General features: G+C 41.9%; 1 long non-coding RNA gene across 1 annotated transcript in view; it reads left to right on the forward strand.

The window, feature by feature from the left end:
* LOC143287418 (uncharacterized) overlaps positions 1-1,705 on the forward strand; it is a 5,567-nt gene extending 3,862 nt beyond the window's left edge. The window contains exons 4-5 of the long non-coding RNA XR_013055955.1: positions 618-698; positions 1,432-1,705. This is a non-coding gene — a long non-coding RNA (uncharacterized LOC143287418). The remainder of the gene's footprint in view (positions 1-617; positions 699-1,431) is intronic.
* Positions 1,706-10,000: the final 8,295 nt, after the last annotated feature.

Here is a 10,000-nt window from a genome sequence, read left to right on the forward strand (position 1 = left end):
CAACACCATTAGTCCTATTCCTGTGTGCACCCCCCACGCCCCACCCCCTCCCCCACCCCCACCCCCACCCCCTAGCCACGGCGGGAATTTTAAGTAAGCTTAAAGAAAATGTTTCTGGCTTCGTTCAAACAGATGTATTTTGAATCGATCTGAATCGAGATGGACCTCTGATCCAGTGAAATTACGATCATCAGTATGCCACAAGTATACGTCAGGGCTGGGTTACAAGAAGCGTTCTCAGCAGCGCTGAATCTGCTCAAAATTGATGATGATTGTTTTCCTACTGTGTCTACGCTCATTCCAAAGACTTGGGGAAATTCCTTTTGCTGAGCAAACTTAGCGCCACCTAAGATCACTCATTGTGCAACTCAGCCAAGGAGACGGAAAATGAAAAAAAAAAAGTGACTACATATAATTTCAGTATCAGTAAGAGTTCTGTCTGTTGTTGTCATTACCGAAGGAAATACCGTGTTGCAGCAAAGATAGTCGTGCAATTGCTGCAGAGGAGACAAAATCATATATATATTTATACTATGCACATCTTTTGTACTGCTCACGCAGTTTCCGATGACGTAGCAGTGACGTGTTGTTGTTGACGTTGTTGCATGACGCCACAGGGTGACGCAAGCGGGGGTCACGGAGATGCCGGGGGTCACGGAGATGCCGGAGGTCATGGAGATGGGGGTCATGGGAGCTCTGTGAGTGGTCTACCTTTGGTCATTTTTTTCTGTTTGTTTATTTGTTGTTGTTGTTTTTGGTGTGTGTTTTTGTTTTAGGCTTTATGGCTGCATCGAAGAAAAAGGAAAGGATAATCATATATTGCTGACTGATTGACAGATTTATTGATCGATCGAGGAGGAAGGTGGCAGAATGGTTAAGACGCTCAGCTGCCAATACAGAGAGTCCGTGAGGGTGTGGGTTCGAATCCCGCTCTCGCCCTTTCTCCTAAGTTTGACTGGAAAATCAAACTGAGCGTCTAGTCTTTCGGATGAGACGATAAACCGAGGTCCCGTGTGCAGCACGCACTTGGCGCACTGAAAAAGAACCCATGGCAACGAGAGTGTTGTCCTCTGGCGAAATTGCGTAAAATGAAATCCACTTTCATAGGTACACAAATATGTAAGCATGCACTCAAGGCCTGACTAAGCGCGTTGGGTTATGCTGCTGGTCAGGCATCTGCTCAACAGATGTGGTGTAGCGTGTATGGATTTGTCCGAACGCAGTGACGCCTCCTTGAGAAAGTGAAACTGAAACTGAAACTGATCGATCGATGGTTGGATGGATTCGTTGTTCGATTGGTTGTTGTTGTTGTTTCTTATTACTTTTTGATTGATTGGTTGACTGTTGATTGTTTGTTTGATTGTCAATTGATTGATTTATAGGTTGGTTGATTGATTTGTTAATTGGATTGATTGATTCTGGTTTTAACAGGCCTCAGCCCTCCAGCTCTGCTCCACTCTGTTCTCCGTCGCTGTCCTGGCTGCATTGAACAAACTTCGGTAAATTCCGCCAGTCTCCGTGTGCCTCCGCCCCCACTGACGACGACAGCCGATGAGAGCCGAATAGCCCATTGACTCGGCTTTGAATCTCAGTGTGGAGCTTCATCGTTGCTTGTTGCTGTCCTGTTTGTTGCTTGCTGTTGCTGTGTTACCGTGTGTGTGTGTGTGTTGCTGGTATAATATAGAACCATCTATGCTTAGTTTGCCATGGCAGCTTTTAAAAGCGTGTCTTTTTTTTTGTCTTTTTTTTTTTTGTCTTCATTTTTTTTTTTTTTTTCTTTTTTTATCTGCCGTGAGAGTGGATTTAATGGCTTTATGTCAGTGTGAGTGAGAGAGCTAAATAAACTATTTAGAGACAGTGGAAAAGTCTGTGAACGTCTTTTCCCTTCTTGTCGTTCTCTCTCTCTCTCTCTCTCTCTCTCTCTCTCTCGTATGTTAAGCACCCGTGTGCACTTGCGCGCGGGCACACATACATTCATTCATGTACGTATACACACATAAGTGCGCACGCCCCAGGCTTCACGTTTCGATAATATTGCATACACCACAGAAGCAAGGATCTCCAAGACCACGAACCATGTACAGTTCGTGTAAATAAGCAAAAAAAATGAAATTTCCGTAACAGTTGAAAAGTGATAATAATCGCATTCCCATTACCATTCATTGTCAAAAAGAAAGAAAAAAAAGGAAAGAAAGAAAGACAGAAAGGAAAGAAAGAAAAGAAAGAAAGGAAAGAAAGAAAAGAAAGAAAGAGAGGAAAGAAATAAAGAAAAGAAAGACAGAAAGCTGGGAAAGAAATAAAGAAAAGAAAGGAAAGAAAGAGAGGAAAGAAATAAAGAAAAGAAAGAAAGAAAGGAAAGAAAGACAGAAAAGAAAGGAAGGAAAGAAAGACAGAAAAGAAAGAAAGACAGAAAAGAAAGAAAGACAGAAAAGAAAGACAGAAAGAATGGAAGGAAAGAAAGACAGAAAAGAAAGAAAGACAGAAAGAAAGGAAGGAAAGAAAGACAGAAAAGAAAGAAAGACAGAAAGGAAGGAAGGAAAGAAAGACAGAAAAGAAAGAAAGACAGAAAGACAGAAAAGAAAGAAAGACAGAAAGAAAGGAAGGAAAGAAAAGAAAGAAAGAGAGGAAAGAAATAAAGAAAAGAAAGACAGAAAGAAAGAAAGAAAAGAAAGACAGAAAGAAAGGAAGGAAGCAAGAAAAGAAAGACAGAAGGAAAGAAAGAAAGCAAGAAAAACAGAAAAAGAACGGAAAGAAAGGAAACACTGAACACTGAACACTTTAATGTCAATAGCTTTACAGCCCTAATGACATGGGGGTTCATAATACAAATAACATGCATTAATAGTAATAATATTGATGAAAACTAAATCCAAAACGAAATCCATCAATCTGTGCAACTAAGTGTACTTCGACCATCCATTCAAAGTAATGTGATGTACAGAGAAATATAAAAAAAATATATAAATGTGATGATAATAATAAATAATAATAATAATAATAATAATAATAATAATAATAATAGAAATAATAAATTTCATACTTTCCAAAAAAAGAGGAAAGAAAGAGAGCAAGAAAGAAAGGAAAGAAAGAAAAGAAATGAAGGAAGGAAAGAAAGACAGAAAAGAAAGAAAGACAGAAAGGAAGGAAAGAAAAAAAAGACAGAAAGAAAGGAAGGAAGACAGAAAGAAAGGAAGGAAGGAAGGAAGGAAAGAAAGACATAAAAAAAGGAAGGAAAGAAAGACAGACAGAAAGAAAGAAAGGAAGGAAAGAAAGACAGAAAAGAAAGACAGAAAGAAAGGAAGGAAAGAAAGACAGAAAGACAGACAGAAAGAAAGACAGAAAAGAAAGACAGAAAGAAAGGAAGGAAAGAAAGACAGAAAGAAAGACAGAAAGAAAGGAAGGAAAGAAAGACAGAAAAGAAAGACAGAAAGACAGAAAAGAAAGACAGAAAGAATGGAAGGAAAGAAAGACAGAAAGAAAGGAAGGAAAGAAAGACAGAAAAGAAAGGAAGGAAAGACAGAAAAGAAAGGAAGGAAAGAAAGACAGAAAAGAAAGAAAGACAGAAAAGAAAGACAGAAAGAATGGAAGGAAAGAAAGACAGAAAAGAAAGGAAGGAAAGAAAGACAGAAAAGAAAGAAAGACAGAAAAGAAAGAAAGACAGAAAAGAAAGACAGAAAGAATGGAAGGAAAGAAAGACAGAAAAGAAAGAAAGACAGAAAGAAAGGAAGGAAAGAAAGACAGAAAAGAAAGAAAGACAGAAAGGAAGGAAGGAAAGAAAGACAGAAAAGAAAGAAAGACAGAAAGACAGAAAGAAAGAAAGAAAGAAAGAAAGAATAAAAGAAAAACAGAAAGAAAGGAAGGAAGGAAGGAAGGAAAGAAAGAAAGAAAGGAAGGAAGGAAAGAAAGACAGAAAGGAAGGAAGGAAGGAAAGAAAGACAGAAAGAAAGGAAGGAAGGAAGGAAGGAAGGAAAGAAAGACAGAAAGAAAGGAAGGAAGGAAGGAAAGAAAGACAGAAAGAAAGGAAGGAAGGAAGGAAAGAAAGAAAGGAAGAAAGGAAGGAAGGAAAGAAAGACAGAAAGAAAGGAAGGAAGGAAGGAAAGAAAGACAGAAAGAAAGAAAGGAAGGAAAGAAAGGAAGGAAGGAAAGAAAGAAAGAAAGGAAGGAAGGAAGGAAAGAAAGACAGAAAGAAAGGAAGGAAGGAAAGAATGACAGAAAGAAAGAAAGGAAGGAAAGAAAGAAAGGAAGGAAGGAAAGAAAGAAAGGAAGGAAGGAAGGAAAGAAAGACAGAAAGAAAGGAAGGAAGGAAGGAAAGAAAGACAGAAAGAAAGAAAGGAAGGAAGGAAGGAAAGAATGACAGAAAGAAAGGAAGGAAGGAAGGAATGACAGAAAGAAAGAAAGGAAGGAAAGAAAGAAAGGAAGGAAGGAAGGAAAGAAAGGAAGGAAAGAAAGAAAAGAAAGACAGAAAGCAAGAAAAGAAAGAAGGAAAGAAAAATGTATCCCAAGTCCTGTGACCATTTATGCCTTGCTCTGACGGTGACCCGAGTTTCAACACCCTCTTTCACCTCCCCCCTCCCACTCCCACCCCCCCCCCCCCCACCCCCCCTGTCGAAGTGTCTTCGGGGGACCTGGGGGGTGAGGGGGGGATGCTGTCGCTGGAGGGACGTGGCGATCTTCACTCCGAGGGGCGGGGGGAAGGGGAAGGAAGGGGGGGGGGGTGGCGACGCTCACTGTCTGGCTTCGCCACCACTGAACACCACGAACACCACCGATGTGAGTGACTCGACAGCAGTGCAGGGTCTCCTCTGGTGTGTGGTCTCCTGGCGACTTAACAGCAATAGTTCCATGTGGACTGCTGGCGCTGGGACTGCGGAGGACGAGCCTGTGTGTGGCTGTGTATGGGGTGTAGGGGACCTGGAATGAATGACATGGGTATAATATCACTGAAGCGACGCGGAGGATGGGTTTGGCAACAATCATCACCATCATCATCATCATGAGCATCACAAATTATCATTGTCGTCGTCGTCACCATCATCATCACCACAACCATCATCACCATCATTATCATTACCACCATTATCAAACAGCGCTTTAAAACTCTGTAAAGGAATGTTCAGTTCACACACATCCCATGTAATATTTAAGTATTACAGGATATTCGGGTATTAAGGTCCAACAGCATGCAGCAAACTGAAAACGTTAAATTTCCTTGTAACAAAATAAAACTGAATATACTGAGGCTGACTTGTTTAATAGCATCACATATTTCGGACGATGATATGTGAACCGCAATTGAATATGTCTTTTTTTGTCAGCATGTTTATTATGATTATGTAATTTGGAGAAATAAAACGGAAGTAAACAACACATCCTTTCAGGAAAATAATAGTTTTCATGACATTTTACATATTTTCGGCATCTCATAATAAACCAGCTAAAACAGACAAGAACACCGTATGTTGAATCTGAATCAAAGGTATAAAACTATTGTGTACCTGGGGAGTCTGAAATGATTTTTTTTTTTTTAACGGATGGCCTAGGATGTACGCTTACACGAATAATTTTCTTGGCATGGAGTTTGAACAAAATTAATGTATAAATTTCTGACATGGGGTTTGAAGACATGTGCGATATTCTGGCAGGGAGGTTGAGGAAAATAAAAGTTTGATTTTGCATGACTGGAACATTTGCTTGGATGAGGTTTCACACGTGTTTATGTGACCCTTGAGAGGGAGAGAAAGAGAAAAGAAAAAGGCAGTGAGTGCTGATCAAATGCTTTCTTCAACATTGTCGTAGGTTAGTGTTCTGTACATATACATCAGCACGTAAAAGAACTCACGGCAACAAAGGGTTGTCCCTGGTTAGATTCTGCATAAAAATCCACTTTGATACGAAAATCAATACACTTCCAGGCATTACAAAAAATGGGTGGCGCTCTCACTGTGGCGATGTTCTCTCCCAGGGGAGAGCACCCCGAATGTCACGCAAAGAAATCTGTTTTGACAACAACAAAAAAGGGAGTACTATAGGAGTTATTACATACAGGTACTTACATAACCAAAGCAGATGAAGTCTATACTAATGATTACAAATAATATTTGAAACGGAGATTGTTTCTTCCTTGGCATCGTGGTTCGTGCACTGGGCAGGGAAACGGAAGGTCGTGGGTTCGAGTCCGGTCTACCGCACGTGGCACTTGTGCTCGGGGTTCATGTAGCTTCCCACGGGGCAGGCTGAACGCCCGGGCAAAGTCCTCACTGTTCTGCATCGGTCCGATCACCCTGCACACATCGCCGTTTTTTGCAGTACACTCCACCTGTCTGGATTGGCTCCCTGGTCCCCACACCCCGACCCCCCCTCATACACACACCCTTGAATTATATATATATATATATATTCACACACCCACTACTATGAATTTACAAGCTGTAAAAGGTTTTTCGGACCCTTTACATTTTATGCTTAGACCAATCCCCCCCCCCACCCTGTCCCCCCACCGGGTTTCAGGCACGCACACACACACACTCAGAAAGAAAGACACGTAACATTTTACGTGTATGACCGTTTTGTTTATTTACCCCGCTATGTAGACAGCCATACTTCGTTTTCGGGCGTATGTATGCTGGGTATGTTTTTGTTTCCATAACCCACCGAATGCCGACATAAATTACAGGATCTTTAACGTGCGTATTTGATCTTCTGCGTTCATATACACACTAAGGTTCAGGCACTAATAGGTCTGCACATTACACTGACCTGGGAGATCGGGAAAATATCCACCCTTTACCCACCAGGAGCCGTTACCGAGGTTCGAACCCGGGACCGTCAGATTGAAAGTTCAACGCTTTGGTAACTCACCAATTGCGCCCGTGCGATCTTGGCAACAAGAAACGTTCCACATACCGACATGTTGACTTGGGGGTAATTGTATTTGTTGTACTGCTCCACCAGACAGTCTGCGCGTTTCTCGAACTGTTTCAAGTCGTCTTCCTGCCACCACTTTCTGTAGCTGCCGTCTTTGTCATAGTCGCCACCTGCAAACATATTATATATGTACACGGACATATTACATAAATACACCAATATTGATATTTCGCCACCCTCAACATTTTGTGGACCGACTACATCAAACAAGTCCAGTTTCTTGGAATGTCATGCACTACCCACATCGAGACAATGTTACATGTCTGTCTGAGTGTGTATGTGTACGTGACTGATACCTGATTGAATGGCACAGAAAACGAATGATGAGCGCCCAGTGGCAGCCGTCAGTCGGCTCTACCCAGGTAGGCAGCCTGTTGTGCAAATGACCCTGTGTTTGTAAAACGCTTAGAGCTTTGTCTCCAACCAATGATAGGCGCTTTATAAGTATCCATATCATCCATTCATTCAACCCAAGTCAGCTGAGCTGGACATGTCTTAAGAATGGAAGACCTGATACTCCCAAAGATGATCCACGGAAAACTATCTACTGGCTACTGCACCAGGGGTGACCACACCCCACCCCACCCCCCAGGCCCCGCCGTTTTCCCCCACCCCCTCCCGGAAGTGCTACAAGGACACTCTCAAGAAGTCCCCAATCTCCTGCGGCATTGATCCAAGTCAGTGGTCAGAGCTCACATCTGACCACGATGCCTGGAGAAAAAACACAACAAAAACAGGCTGCCTACCGCCAAGTTGGAAACAACCCTACGGGTCAGAGCAACCGAAAGAAGGATGCGACCTATATAGCCTAAGGCTAAATAGAATAAAGCGTTTAGATGTCCACCCAGTGTTCTGTCTGGATGTAGCCTTACAACAACAACAACAACAACAACAACAACAACATTAACAATAACATCATCACAGTGACAGTCCTTTACTGACGAGTGAACTTTTTTGTCAGCAGCAGTCATAGTGAACAGCTGAGAAAGAAGTGTCCACGTTCAGCACTGCCAGGGAATTGCAAGAGAAAATAAAGAAAAGCTTACGTAAGATAAATAATCCCTCTTTTCACGGACTAAAAAGGGGGAAGAAAGAAAGAAAAGAAAGAACGTGCAGACGAGGGGTAGAAAGGAAGCACACACTAAAGAAAAAAACAAAACAAAACAAAACACACTGATAGAGAAAAAGAAGAAACAGTAATCTTCCCTTCATGTGTCTTCAACTTGTTGGCTTCATGGTAAAACAGTTACATATCCTCCCTTCCATATCTATGGTAAAGGAGAACAGTGGGTGACGGGAAGAGATACATATCTCTCCTTCATATCTATGGTAAACGTGAACAGTGGGTGACGAGAAGAGATACATCTCCTCTCCTCCATATCTATGGTAAACGTGAACAGTGGGTGACGAGAAGAGATACATATCCTCTCCTTCATATCTATGGTAAAAGAGAACAGTGGGTGACGAGAAGAGATACATATCCTCTCCTCCATATCTATGGTAAAGGAGAACAGTGGGTAATGAGAAGAGATACATATCCTCTCCTCCATATCTATGGCGTGTTTTTGATTTCCCGGTCAGTCAGTTATACGGGTTTGTTTTGGTATTTGTGTTGTAAGCAAAACAACCTGTAAGAAGCACAACTTTTATATGCAACAAATTCTTATGCCGTCGGGAGTGCCTTTTTTGTTTACAACACATTTCAGTCTTCAGAGGTCTACTTTAGTATGCATATGCAGCACAATTTAATCTATCAGGAATCTTTTCTTTTTCTTTTTCTTCTACTTTTTTTTTGTTTGTTTGTTTGTTTGCAACGCATTCAAAACTGCCAACACTTTATTTTTGTATGCAGCACACTCTAATGTATACGAAGTCCATTTTGGTATAAAATATATCATAATCTGAAAGAGGTCTTCCTTTTTTGTTTGTTTTTGTTGTTGTTGTTGCTTTTGTTGTTTGTTTTTTGTTGTTGTTTTTGTTTTTTCGAGTGCAGTACATTTCAAATTAATTCATGACACGGGCGCAATAGCCGAGTGGTTAAAGCGTTGGACTATCAATATGAGGGTCTCGGGTCCCGCTAACGGCGCCTGGTAGGTAAAGAGTGGAAATTTTTTTCCGATCTCCCAGGTCAACAAATGTGCAGACCTGCTTGTGCCTGAACCCCATTCGTGTGTACACCGCAAGCAGAAGATCAAATACGCATGTTTAAGATCCTGTAATCCATGTCAGCGTTCGGTGGGTTATGGAAACAAGAACATACCCAGGATGCACACACCCGAAAGCGGAGTATAATAATAATAATAATAATAATAATAATAATAGTATTTATATAGCGCTGAATCTTGTGCAGAGACAAATCTAAGCGCTGTGTCCACAGTCATTAACACGCATGCATGACTGTAAAACTGAAGAAACTGAAGACAAGAAAGAGGCAGGGGAGGGAGGCTATCTTGTAAAGAGGTGGGTTTTAAGGCCAGACTTGAAAGAGCTGAGTGTGGAGACCTGACGAAGCGAAAGAGGAAGTTCATTCCAAATGCAAGGTCCAGAGACAGAGAAAGAACGGCGGCCAACAGTCGAGTGTTTGAATCTGGGTATGCGTAAACAGAGTGGATCCGAAGCCGATCGTATGGCAGCCTACATTGCGGGGTAAAAACGGTCATGCACGTTAAAGCCCACTCGTGTACATACGAGCGAACGTGGGAGTTGCAGCCCTCGAACGAAGAAGAAGGATGTCAGACTTGCTGCTCTCTAGATCGTGCAGCTCGTTGAAGTCGCCCATGATGTGGACGGCGATGAAGAATAAGAAGAAAAAGAAGCCTCGATCACAGAGTTCTTGTCGGGCGGCTCTGTTCCACTCACCCTTAAATGGATGTAAAGTCACCTCGTGTGAGGGTCCCCTTAACGTGCCTGGAAAAGACGTTCAAAAGGGATTTAGATAAAGGCCTTAGCACACCGGTCGTCAAAGATGGGGTGACTGTTAAGCTCGTGTGAGGGTGCCTTTATGTGTCTACAAAACGGACAGTCGCGAGGAATAGAGATAAAGCCCTTAGCACATAGGTCGTCAATGATGGGGTGT

This window comes from Babylonia areolata, chromosome 11 (assembly GCF_041734735.1).
Source record: "Babylonia areolata isolate BAREFJ2019XMU chromosome 11, ASM4173473v1, whole genome shotgun sequence".
NCBI classification, from domain to species: Eukaryota; Metazoa; Mollusca; class Gastropoda; order Neogastropoda; family Buccinidae; genus Babylonia; species Babylonia areolata.